Genomic DNA, 13,339 nt, shown 5'->3' with positions numbered 1-13,339 from the left:
CAATCCGTTATGAAAGCTGTCGACAATGCCACTGAATATTACACAAGATGTCTCTAAAAATTTCCATACAAAAATTTTTAAATTTTTGATGCGGCGCTTTAAAATCGGAAATGTTTTTGCAATATTTATTTAATAATTTTTCAGAAAATGGTTCCACGAAAACAGAAAGAAAAAAAGGAAGTATCGCAATAAGCGACCCCAAGAACCATCAATCGAAGGCGGTCGAGTCCATGAGAATCCTTTGCTTGTGTCGCCTCTGTCTCTGACGTTATCAGAGACATGTAACAGATACACGTGTCGTTAATTTCCGATGACACGTGCATCGTACCTTCAGAAACTTTTCGGATATGATGTACCCGTACATGTGCGCGTATTTCTAAGTAAGTTTCGCCCCGACGCGACGCTTTGTTGGCGTCACGCTGATAAAAATCCGTCCATCCATCCATCAGCTCGACGTTCGCTGACAAATGCATTCGTTCCGATAATAACGTATTTATATCTATCTACGGACAGGCAGCGTAATGGCGAAACCGCGAAACTATTCTCGCACCGTGAATGTACTGTGAATTCAGTTCTATATGCGCTCGCGCATCGTAAGAGAATGACAAATACATTTTGCAGGGAGCGACGGAGAATTTGCCTTAACTGACTTTGACACTCGCAGCTTCCGTAGTTTCGTGTGATAAACTGCTAGCAGATACCTGCAGTCTGCACATAGATGTATAATTTTTTAAATTTATATACGTGCAGATATCTGTACACGGAAAGAACAATTTTGCTGAAGTATCTGAAAATTTAGCTACATACAGATCTGAAAATAATTTTGTTGCATCAAAATAATTATAGTAGGTCGCTGAAGTATAATGATAATGCTGTAAAAAATTTCGACATTTTAACAATCAGTTTGAGTGTTCTACATAATTATTTTAATGGTGCAACAAAATTATTTTTAGATAGCTAAATTTTTAGACTTCAGCAAAACCGTTCTTTCCGTGTACATATGTGTAGTTCAACTGTGTTTTTAACTAGATTATATCGAGTGAAGTTATTAGTCCGAATTATATGAAATGTCCGTGGAGGATAGCGACTTGCGCCTCGAGGTTTACGATTGTCGTAGTATGTTCGATCATAAATTTCATAACTACGGCGAGCACGAATGTGTCATTTAGTTACATAATGATGTCCATCCGCGCAGGCGGGATAATGTACCCCACGGACTAAGAGAATAACGACAATTAACCTCGGCCATTCTCTGAGAATTCTCTGTGTATCACGGTGTTCTCGTGGCGCGTCCTCGACCTAAATGCATCTGGTACGCTTCCTACTGACAACATATAAGGTTTCGTAAAATTAATCTCGTTTAATTTCTTTTCTCTAAATGATCAATTAATTCAGTAATGATCAGTTAATTCAACGAAGATTTCGTCATTAAAAAAGTAACACGATATAAATGGGACACTGTACAGACGCTATACTCTTTACACGATTATGAAATTATATAATTTCGCTTTTTCCAAAATTCCAGTTCTGCAAAATTTCAACGTAATTCCATTTCAAAAGCTTGCTTCAAATTTTAAACAGACGGCGGGCGGCTCGCATTGAATAGATTTATTATTTTGTTTTCATTCATTTTTCATCCGCAGGGCAGAGAGTATCCCTCTGCGATGTTTCAAAGCAGATTTCACATATTAATTCTGAAAAATTACTATCCATTGTAAATGAAAGTTTGTTCTGTAATATTACTCCGACAAAGTTATCTTTTTAACGAGCCGCTTTCCATTTATAGCAGATTTGCATTGATGGCTCGGCGTACGTTTTGCTGGCATTGATATGATACGCTTTAATCCATTTATCGTATTTATTGCACAAATATATGAACGCTTTTATCTTAATAAATTTGATGCAGGAAGCTCTGTTTCCGCGAGCTTTGCGGATTAAAGTTGTAAGCCATTATTGCGGCGATATATAGAAAAAAAAGAGCAAAACGCGCGCGGCGGTGATAGCGGATAGCAAATTGGAAATCAAAAGCCACTGATTTGTATAGAATTGGTAGCGTTTTATGTGAAATTATACCGTTTATTGTTAACCATTAATGTGTAAATCCGAAGCCTTTTAACGAAGCATTCAAAGAAAATGGATTACCCGAATCTGCCAGATGAAGAAAACGATGTTCCCGCTCGTTTTTTTTTTTTGCGTCGAGAATTCTGCGCTAATCACAAAGCGAACGCCACTAATTAATTTGGCGATGCGGACGAGCCGTGTTTCGTAAGTTGCCCGCGCGCAAACTGCTTATATCTCGACCCCGCTGCGAAATTAAAAGCGATTCCAACTTGTATCCCATTTAAGGAAATTAGTTTTTGAATCGGACGAAAATCCGCGATTCCTTTCACGATCCTTAACTTATATCTATTCGTTCTACTTCGTGCTTTTTTTGTACCGTAATCCCGCGGAATTTCGAGCCATCAAGTCGGAATTACTTCGATTTCTACGACAGTCGTTTTAGAAAAAGATTTACTTTGAATTTCTTGGTCCAATTATAGAGATCCTTTCATCAACATTATATTCGTAAATATCGTTTGAGAAAAGAAAAAATATAGAATGTTTCCTGATTTTTAAATCAATTTTGTATGTCGCTTATTTATCGTGTTAGTTAAATTAGTTAATATTAGGTAATATTATATTGTATTAAATCCAAATAACAATGGTCTGCTATTCGCAGTCGTGTATTATTTGCAATTAATACACGTTATATGTACAATTATGTTTTAACAATACCGCATTTATACATATCGACTATTGTGTTAATTTCAGATATCAATTCGTCATGATTTAATCTTCCTATACATATTGGTATATTTCACAAATAATACGCGAGTCATCGCTTTTAACTCGAAATTTCCAATTTCTCGTTTCCCCAAGTGCCGCGTTAGCGGTTTCGTCTAAGTATGACCGACGTCTGCGGTGTATTCCCGCGTGCGCGCTCAGAAAGAGCGGCGCGGTAACATCCGTTGACGACACGATGAGATTAATAAATAATCATTAGACGGCAATAAATAGCCCGCCACGTCCGACCGGGGGACCGGACCGGACCGCGCACGGGTGTCTCTAATTATTAATGGCGAGGCCAGAAGCGCCGCCGCGTTTGCGGACCGCACGTGGAGAGAGATCGTCGTCGAGAAGCCGGTGCGCTTCGGGCCGGCCGACAATTTATGATTTCGACGCGGCCGGTCCGAGCCGCGATTACGCTCGGGCCTGCATTCGCCGCGCACGCATGTTCGCCGGAATACGTCTCTATGCACCGCCAGTGCAGCGCCTTTGACGTTCCCTTATTGTCGCAACTGTGGCTGAAAGCTCTGCCGAGATAGCGACCGCGTTAATTCATCTCGCGCGCTAATGGGCGCGGCAATTTTGTGCGAACGTCGAGAGCTCGACGACACGCTTTGATTGCGCGAAGCAGAGCGATCGTCGAAGGGTTGTTTCTCGATATTTAATTACTGAATTAAAAGCTTAAACTTTGTATATGCGAGTAAACGACAGTGACGTCACTTCGAGTTCGATCACGGTAATTTAAGGCAGTTTTGTTTTGATGATATATTGATCCGCTTGGACGAAATTTCTCCCTTCCGTTTGCACGATGTCAAATCATTCATACCGCAACAATTGTTTGAGATCCGAGGAGTTGGGCAGCTCGCGATGCGCCCATTCGTCTCCTTTATGTATACGGCTACCATTAGAGGGAACTTCATTACAATTTGATCGAATTCCGCGCGAAATTACGCTACATTACGTTCCGACAGCGTAATTGATAACAACGGCAACGGTTACACGGCTATTAGTTAGTTTCCGCCTAATTTACGGAATATCTCGAATTCAACGTTAAACACCGCCACAGAATCTGTACCGTTCATACGTGTGTGTAGGTGCGTTTGCGGGATAATAGCAGCAGCAGCAGCAGCAGCAGCGCAGCATATAGACATCACGATACAGATCACCGTTGTTATTATAACGGAGCAGCGAATATATATATGTATTTCGGCTCCGTTATCCGACGCCATCGTTCCGCTATCGAGAATGCGTTGTTACGTTCGCTATGTTACCGCTAATATAATCGCGTGAATTATTCTGTTGTAGTTAGTAAAATACGAGACGCGTATAATACGCGTAACGCGCAAAACGAACACCATTATGGGCTTTACTGCATTCGATGCGCTCCCGGGGGCCGTTATAATCGTTGCAATCGATGTTTCGTGATAAACGCAATTGAACAGAGGGCTGCCGAACGAGCACGCGCTGTCGCGAGTGAGACTTCCTATTAATGTTATTAGGGGAGACCGGGGCGAAGTCGTCACTATTTTTTCCGTGATTTTTAACAACACAACAAATAATTTTTGTAAAATGTGGTATACCGTTGTAAAGAGTGAACTCTTGGCTACAAAATTTATACGGACATTTTTAGTCTACGTCGCTTTGTTCAACTGGTATAGAGTGAAAACGACAAAGGTACAAAATTTGAAATGTTAAAATTGCCGGGGCGGAGTCGTCACTCCATTCTCAGACTGAATTTTAAATGAAAATTCATAATTCCGATCATGAAGAATGATAGGATACATTTTATTAATCATTTTTTAATAGAAAAATGGAAACATTAATTAGAAACACGATGGCGAAAAATAATTACAAGAAAAGCGCACACATTTATGTGCCCTACGCTCGCACGTTTTTCGTCAACTCTATTCTGTCATCTCTGAGCACACACAGCACATATTATCCAAGTCCTCGCCGGAATCCGACCTGCTGCTTCTTTGACTTTGATTTTCGCCCGAAGCCTCCATGATATGGCTTGGTGACGACTTCGCCCCGGACACAAGTTTCAAGTTTGATCGCTCATAAAATATTAGAAATCAATGAAAATAAAAAAACTTCACTGGATTCGTGTTCAGCATGCATTCTCTTTAAAATCACTTACTTTGAGATTCGGAGACACAATAATATTTAAGATGTTACAAATTTTCGACGCGTAAAAAATTTTACTTTCGACCTCCGAAAACACAACGTTTGCCTTGATAAGAATCACAACATGGCACATAACCTCGCTAAACTCCGTTGGTCACGTGGGCACCATAAGCCGCGTTTACAGTAGTAAATGGCGAGTTCACACAACATACAGACTTCGAGATAATTGCAATGACGACTCCACCCCGGTGACGATTTCGTCCCGGTCTCCCCTAATGGTAAATCAGAACGTTATCTCTCGCTCTTGTACCCCGAGATATTTTCAGATATTTTTCCAGTCCGGGATATTTTTGGGAATAATGTCAATCGAAGCTCTCTTCGCGACACATATTTTATTCCTGCTTTTACTTTACTTGGCAAAGGAGAAAAACCACAACCGGGTTAAAACGCGCCCCGCTCCACCCTCGAAAGATTAATTATGCACTCGGTGCGTTCCTTTCCGCACGGAGCACGAGCGAGAAAAGGGAGCGAACAAAAATCACGTTTTCTACAGTAGCGCGCAAGAGGGCTTGGCTGCAAAGCAAATTTGTTTACCCTATTTACGTATGAGCTTCTTGTTTGCGTACTTCCTGTGTGCGGAATATACTCCGTGAATACGATTGTTGTCCCAGTTCTCCATTTCAAATTTATTTTATCGCACTTTGCCTCGCGAAACTTTCGCATACTCTTTTTCGCATAACTTATTTTTAATTTATATAAGAGCGGATTTTATGTCATCGCGCTCGGCATCGTGCTGCTGAAAATCATAAACAACCGCGCGCCGCGTACATAAATTTAAAAATTTTTATGTTAACTGTAAGTCACAAATTTTCACAAAAGTTCTAATAATCTAGATTGCCGTTTTATTTTGTACTTTTTCTCGATATAAATTATATCTGATATCTTTTTAGTATGTTTTTATAATAATGTTTTTTAATTTTGACCATCTCTTAATGAAAACTTATAATAAAAAATTATGACAAATGGCAGACCTTATTTTATAAATTAAATATAAATTTTATAAATAGAAAATCTTTATCTTGGATTTTGTATGCATTGATAATCGGCGTTTTAGTTCCACTTCCAATCTTTGACTGTTGCCAGGCTTTCCAAAAGCTCGTATTACTGTTCCGCAAACAACCAGAAGGAAGGGCACACGAGAACTGTCAGTGGATGGTCACCGGCTCTTTTTCCTTTCAGCTTGATTGCCGAGATCGTTAGAACGCGTGTCTGTGGCAGTTAACAGCCGTGCTTCAGGTATCATTCTCCCGGAACAGTAGTCGTCGGTTAAACACAGGCTGCATGTACTACGATTGTTGGTCTCTCTCTGTACTAGCGCGTAACAACAACCGAGAGTTTATGGCTTTTGTACTGACGATACTGCATCTACGTCACGTCGAATGCCTCTTGACTTTACACGAAATCCACTTCGAAAGAACGAATATCACGAGGAATAGTACAGAAATAATTTTGCATTTGAGCAAAAATATTTAAAATTCTAAGAGCGTAAAAAACTTCAAAAAAGATTTTTTAATTTTGATTTTATCTTCGTAAGCTTACATTGTCTTTAATATCTCCGCATGATTTATATTGCGGATCTTTCTTTTTATATTTTTTCGATAATACATCGAAAGTTCTACGTATTTCTTTGCGTTCCGCATAACCCGTTCGATCTTCGATACAAGTAAAATGTTAACGTCACCGAAGCGCAATGATACGTAATGTATCTTTTTAGAACGACCGAAGGATTTCTTTCGTGCATGACGCACTCTCGTCATTGCCTCATTTTGTTCGGCAAGAATTTGCTCGCTGGTTCGCTCAATAAGCATAAAAATTAGCGGCCTCGTAACTCTTAAAGAGCTGTGGCGCGTGATCCATTAACTCTCCGGTTACCTTGTACCTACATTCAGCTTGACGCGGTTCTCCTTGAGCCTCACCTTGTGTTCGTGTAACACATTTCATATACTGTAGGACCATTCCATAATGATCAAACATAAATATAATTCTGAAAAATGTTTTTATAATTTGAAGTTAAGTTAGTTCTTTATACGTTAAAATTATTTTATATTTAATATTAATTATCTAATTAGTACCTACATTTTTAAAAGAATTCCTACCGGCGTAAAATTTACTTAAAATTAATCAAGGAACGAGATTTCATTACATATATATTTATGGTTGTGAAACACTTTACCCAAGTTCACCAACAATACTCTTTGATATTGAAAAAATTTTCAATATCAAATATTTGCTAGTTGAAATTTTTCGCAAAAATGCATCGCAGTTTTTTTTCCTCACAAACTTGATCATCAAAATTTCATGCATCGTCGACGAAACGCTTCATGGAGACATGATTGTAAACACTTAACCGCGCGGCGAAATCGTAAAAAACAAAACGGAAAAATTTGGTCGTGTTGCCGCGATACGGTAGAGAAAAAAAAACGCGTTACAGCGTTTAATTGATCAGACGAATTGCGCAACAACGATTCGCACGAGCACGAGATATCATCGCATGCAGTTGTTACCGACCAATAAAACTGATCGCTGCGATTTAGTCGTGTTTAACGTGGCGATCTCCAACAACCCTATCAATAGCCCTTCGTGCAATTCGGTTTTGTTATACAAATCATAGTGTATTATAGTTATCTAATAATACATCTATCGGTGCATACTCTCGGCTCCATATATTCGTTGATGTTATGATACTCACGATAGCTCGACCGCTACCAATTGTCCAAAGTGACGGTCCTAATGAAAATTAATGCGGTTCGACAGTATATTGACAGTCGGTTTTGCGTTAATCCACTACGACCGTGAGTTTATTTCGAGCAACGAACGTAACAACCATATCAGATGTAATCAGATAAATGTCATAAAAGTAGGAAGGTAATTAAATATAAGAGGTACCATGACTGATCTCAAAATTTATTATGCAGAATAGAAGAAAATCGAACAAAGATACAACTGTTAAAATTGAGATTTTTTAAATAACGATCATATAACATAAAAAAGAAGAGCATTTTTGTTACTAAAAAAACAAAAATATATTCTTCAAATAAGCTTAAAAAAACATGCAAAGTTTATAGTATTATTCGCTTTTTCGTTTTCCCACAAAAAATTTCTGAAAAATACCTTTTTTTACGAACTTTCAACAGAACACTCCCTTAACGAAACGCGCCGTCAGGGAGAAATTGTGCGGAATTACACGCACCTGATATATTTCGACATAATCGGTCGCGCGTAGCTGTGCGACGCGGAATTAATCTTGGGTCACTTGGGTGGACGAGCAGGCGACGAGTAACGAGTCCGACGTTAATCCGCGCTTATCCTCGCGCCCGAAGTTTCGACTCGCGGTACGTATTCAATTTATTATCCGGCGTGAAATGATCGGGGCGAGAGAATCGCGCTCGTCGTTTTACGGATGTTCCGAGTGTAATTCAGAACCGAGCAAGAGCGGTGCAGCGTGGCGTCCGTAGCCGTGGCGGATTTAATCGGGAAACCCCCATTGGAAACGTTTCTGTAATTGATCTCCGGTCTCGCTCTCGAAGTAAATAGCCGCGCGCAGCGTAACGCGGTTACTTTGATCTGTTTTCAAAGCTTCCCTTTACCCGAACGAAACGAGCTATCTCGGAACCGCCGCGCTACTGCTATACTGCTGCTGCTGCTGCTCTGCTGCTGCTAGAAATTATATCAAGCTAACGACCACTGCTCGTTGCAGCCAAGCATATCCCTGCCATCCTTTTGAAAGATGAATTTTGTTTGCTAAAACTTCGCGTCGAGGCGATGGCGACGACGATGTCGTCGACGATGAGGACGACGACAACGACAACAACAACGACAACGACAACGACGACGACGACGACCGACGACGACGACGACGAGGAGGATGGTTGGAGGAAGTAAGTATTAATTAAAAGTTGAAAAGAGCCTCTTGCGCGTCTCGCTCGTTATTCCGTTTTGTTACTGAGAGATATTAATGCAATGCCACGTGCATTTGCCGTAAATTTCTTTCCCAGGGTATTTCGTTGAAGTCATGGTTGGTAGTTTACATCTCAAATCACATTCGCAGTTCATAATTCAGATTATCATTTCTCATATCTCGAGTATCTCCGAGGAATATTGTGTATAATATCTCTGGCTACGTTTCAACATTACCGCGCTACTTCATTTTATAATGTAATCCGAAAATAAAAATGAATTAAGATGAACCGGCTGGAATAAATAAATTAAAATAAGTATGTACATGTATATCTCTCTTGCGCGTGGTTCATGAAATAAAGATGAGACTAGCCCGGCGATAAGCGGACGGAAATTATCTCCGCGTTGGGTATCCACCGTTCCGTAGAAAGCCGCACAATTTACGCCATAATGCCGATCCTAAGCGTCGCACACGCACACACATATACGTAAGCACGCGCGCGCGCGAGCGAGGTGGGGAAATTATTCCCCGGGAATTGAAGCTCTTCATCCGCGGTAATAAGATATTAAAGCGGGGCCATAGATCGCCGACGGAACGACGTCCTTAACGTAATGCTCGGCGCATAAGCCAGAGATGGGGAGGTCGAAACGTAGATGCGGTCAGATGTCCGAGATTAGAACAATGAGATATGCCCAGCCTGCTAAACTCGGCCGAGTTTATCTGATAGTCCGGCCAGTCGTTTTCTCACGTTAAAATCCACCGGGGATAGATCTGCCCAATTCTTTACATCCGTTTTGCAGCGGGCGATAAAATTCGGCGCCGCGTACTCGCGCTAAAATAGCACAATGCTGCTCGTTATAATCTCAACTTGTTGGTGCCAAAATTTAGCGTGTAAAACATTTTTTTCTTTTTTTTTACGGCATGTGAACAAATTTCAGATCTTCCTCTTCGCGTAACTAGATACGAAAAAGCGAACGCTGTACAATTCTCGTCGACACGTGTTTGCGCCACGGTTCGCGTTCCGCGCTCCCGAACGCTGCGTCAATGACATGTGCGGGCTCGCGTTTACCAAACGCAACGCCCCGGCCTTTTGCGCCCGAAAGAGGCGAGTTTACCTTACAAAACGCCGGGCCGACGCGGGCCATAAATCGCGCCCGCGAGACGACAAAGCGAGCCGAGCGGCGGTCGTGCGCTGCCACGTGAATTATTGGATACGCCGCTTGCGAACGGCAGCGGGATACCCGCACGCCTCCTCCTATTGCTGTTGTTGGAAAAATCGACGTGGTCCAGATCCTGCCCTCTTCCTTTTTTCCACTCTCTATTTTCCCCTGGGGGCGGGAAAGGTAGAGGAGGGTGAGCGAGGGAATGGCTCTTCCTATTCCCGGCACATCGGGGATGCTGTCCTCTCTCTTTTTATTTTATTTCTTTTTTTGCGCACGACGCCAAGAGCACAACATGATAGGCAGTATCGATTATCTATAGGCCGCGACCTGGCGTCGTGCCATTAATGTCTGGGGAAAATCGCTCGTCGATTCGCCAGGAAGAAGGAAGTTGAAACTCGGCTTTTGAAGCTCCGTTTCTTATGCAAATATTCGCCGTAGCACGGTCGATACATCGACCCTTCCCTCTTGCGAGAGGGACTACCGGGAGCCCGGCGCTCTTCCTATTGTCGACCGGAATAAATGGTGATCTTCTTAGCCTCGTCCAATCGTAGCTCGTCAAGCTTCTTTATGTCGCGGAAAAACGTCGAATCTTTCTTATCATTTCACTTTAGATTTTATCCCTGAAAGTTTTCTATTTGGCTTCGTAAACGCATAACAAGATAACAAGCCCCGCGTCTTCTTTCTTCTTGCTTTTGCGAAATTTTCGTTTTATGAAAGATGATGTACTAAACTTGGGGACGCATTATTATGACACGGGAGCTCCATGTTTATATAGTCACGTTATATTGTCAAATGAACGCAAATGATACAGTAACGATGATACATGTATTGATTTTCTATAAATAATATATTAATCATTATAATGTGCATTGAAAAGCAAGAAGCGCGCGCTTATATTTTTATTAACATACTATTTTATAATTTTTAATATATTTTATATTTTATTTGTTCGTAACTTTTTATTGTCCTATTTCATATTCAAATTGCTCATGTTTAGAAAGTTTTATCAAATGTGCTTTTATATATATCTCTCTCTTTCTTTTAAATGTACTTATCTCTGTTAACATATAATAAGGTAATTTGATAGTACTATACTCCTATCCGCGATCCCTCTTTTCTATCTCTCAGACAGTCTTTCTATGCCAAACTACATTTCCGCGATTTTCATCGCGAACGTTTTTGCTCGCCGGCGTATGCATTTCGTGGCTGAAGAGAGAAACGTACTGTGTCGTATGTTGGGCCGTTATCTCAGCAGCCAACCCCGGGGGCTCAAAGGCAACCTCCCCGTCGTACTTTGTTCCAGCCCGGGATTTTATCTACCGCCGCTTAAATTCCGTAGGAAATCGCCGTCGCGCAAACGATCTCGAGTCAGCAATCGCGGTGAAACTTCGTGATCTAATAACTGCTACTCGTCCCTGATAAGAAGAAAGATTACCTTTGATCTGACGGCATCCCGAAGTGAATGCCTTTCGGAGATCTTGTCACGAATTCGTCTCCGAATTTAAGTAAAATTAACCGAACCGAAAACCGAAGGTCAAAAGACACGCCATTTTTTGGGATTATTGCGTACAGAGTGTCTTAAAAAATTCGCGACCTTAATCTTAATTGCATTATTAAAGGCTCGTCGAGTCGATCAGAAGTTAAATAAGACATCGCGAAATTAATTAATTAACTCGCATATTTCCTCTTTATTCGTAATTAACAACGCATTTGATTTCTGTTGCAGGTAAGAAGCCATTGAGAAACTTCTCGACGTGGAGAATTGATCTTTTTGCGACAGCACTCAAGGCAGGAACACTCGTGAGACATATAATGTTGTTACGTTATTACTACTTATTCCTACTAATTTCATTATGCATTACATTAACTAAGCAACATACGTTCTACGCTGTAATTAATGCGCAAAATGGGGAAGAAAATTCCACGTAGGAACTCGTTAAATACTGATTATCTCTTATTGCGGCCACTACTACATTGGCGCTTGTATAGTAAGTACGTCGGCACTTTTGTTATACACTTTATCATAAATAAGAGCTTCTCATCCCGCGTCGTTGCAGGTAGGAAAAAAAAGAAGAATTTTTCCAACGATCTACCGGTCTTCGATTACGATCTCGTTTCGCCCGTCTCATTTTATTATTTCGGGAGTTTTCACTTTAATGCACAAGAATAGTATCAAAGTCCATAGTATCGCGCACAAGTGTCTGCGGGTTGTAATGTGTTTCTCACTCGATTAGAATCGCTCTTTTGCTCGAACAAGGAAATTGCCCATAATTTCCGCGTTCCGTACCTCCCGTAGATGCGGACTTGCATCGACCTAATCCGTTAGATTAACGTCAACCCGAAACCTCACACACACACACGCATTTAACGTACCTCTGTTATATTATTATACACCACTGTTGTATTATTAAGTGTTCGGGAAAAGAAATCGGACGCTAGCTTGATTGAAAAATAATTTATCGCGATTATTATTATTTTAGAAAAGGGTGGAGTTCCAAAAACAAGTTTTATCGAAATCAGAAGTGCCAAGTGGACCGTTTTCGAAACTTTATCCTAAAAAAAATTTCTTAATTAATCATATATTAATGTGTGATCTGAAAATTCTGTTAGACTTACAATCTGTTAAGAACGGAATACATAGTGGCATAGTGCTACGAAATATTTCGAAGCGGTATGTATCGAAACAAAGTTTATTCATAGTCTTCTACTTTCTACGAAACACTACTGCATCTCTCGATACAAAGCATGATACAAAATATTCACCTATGAAGTCAGATCAGTGATATCAGTCAACCGATTGTTGTCATCGCGTCTTTGACATACACGCGTAAGTTCCTTTGATCTGCTCGTAAGGACAAGTCCCTCGACCAGATCTCTCATCGTGTCCCGCCACTGAGATCATTAATGGAGCAATTTAATGGAGCGAGACACAGGCCCAGATTTATTCTAAAAACCTGCCGGTTGCCAATCACCGTCGTCATCGTCGTCATCGTCGTCGTCAGTATATAGAGAGGAGCGGAGCAAGTTACAATTAAGATCAAGATTATCGATATACATTTTGTTATTTATCGCTTTCGTTTTTGCATATTATTTGTCGTTAATACGATGAAAATTGTGTGTATCGTAATTCTGAATTCACAGCATGAAAGCAGCATTAATATTCTCTGAACGTCAATAATTCGCACGATAGATATGGTAATGGTAAAATCAACTTAGTATTCAACAGAGATACACATCAATAGCACGAAATCATCGAATGACATGT

At 40.7% G+C, this 13,339-nt stretch overlaps 1 protein-coding gene across 1 annotated transcript in view; it reads left to right on the top strand.

Moving 5' to 3' along the window:
- The first annotated feature begins 11,800 nt into the window (after positions 1–11,800).
- Positions 11,801–13,339, top strand: part of Twin (CCR4-NOT transcription complex subunit 6-like twin) — a 52,436-nt gene continuing 50,897 nt past the window's right edge. Inside the window, exon 1 of the mRNA XM_071769516.1 lies at positions 11,801–11,874. The gene's annotated coding sequence lies outside the window, so the exon portion shown is untranslated. The remainder of the gene's footprint in view (positions 11,875–13,339) is intronic.

Source organism: Temnothorax longispinosus, chromosome 1, assembly GCF_030848805.1.
Source record: "Temnothorax longispinosus isolate EJ_2023e chromosome 1, Tlon_JGU_v1, whole genome shotgun sequence".
Classification (NCBI taxonomy): domain Eukaryota; kingdom Metazoa; phylum Arthropoda; class Insecta; order Hymenoptera; family Formicidae; genus Temnothorax; species Temnothorax longispinosus.
The sequence above is the reverse complement of the archived record's forward strand: the minus strand, read 5'-3'. Positions and strand labels throughout refer to the sequence as shown.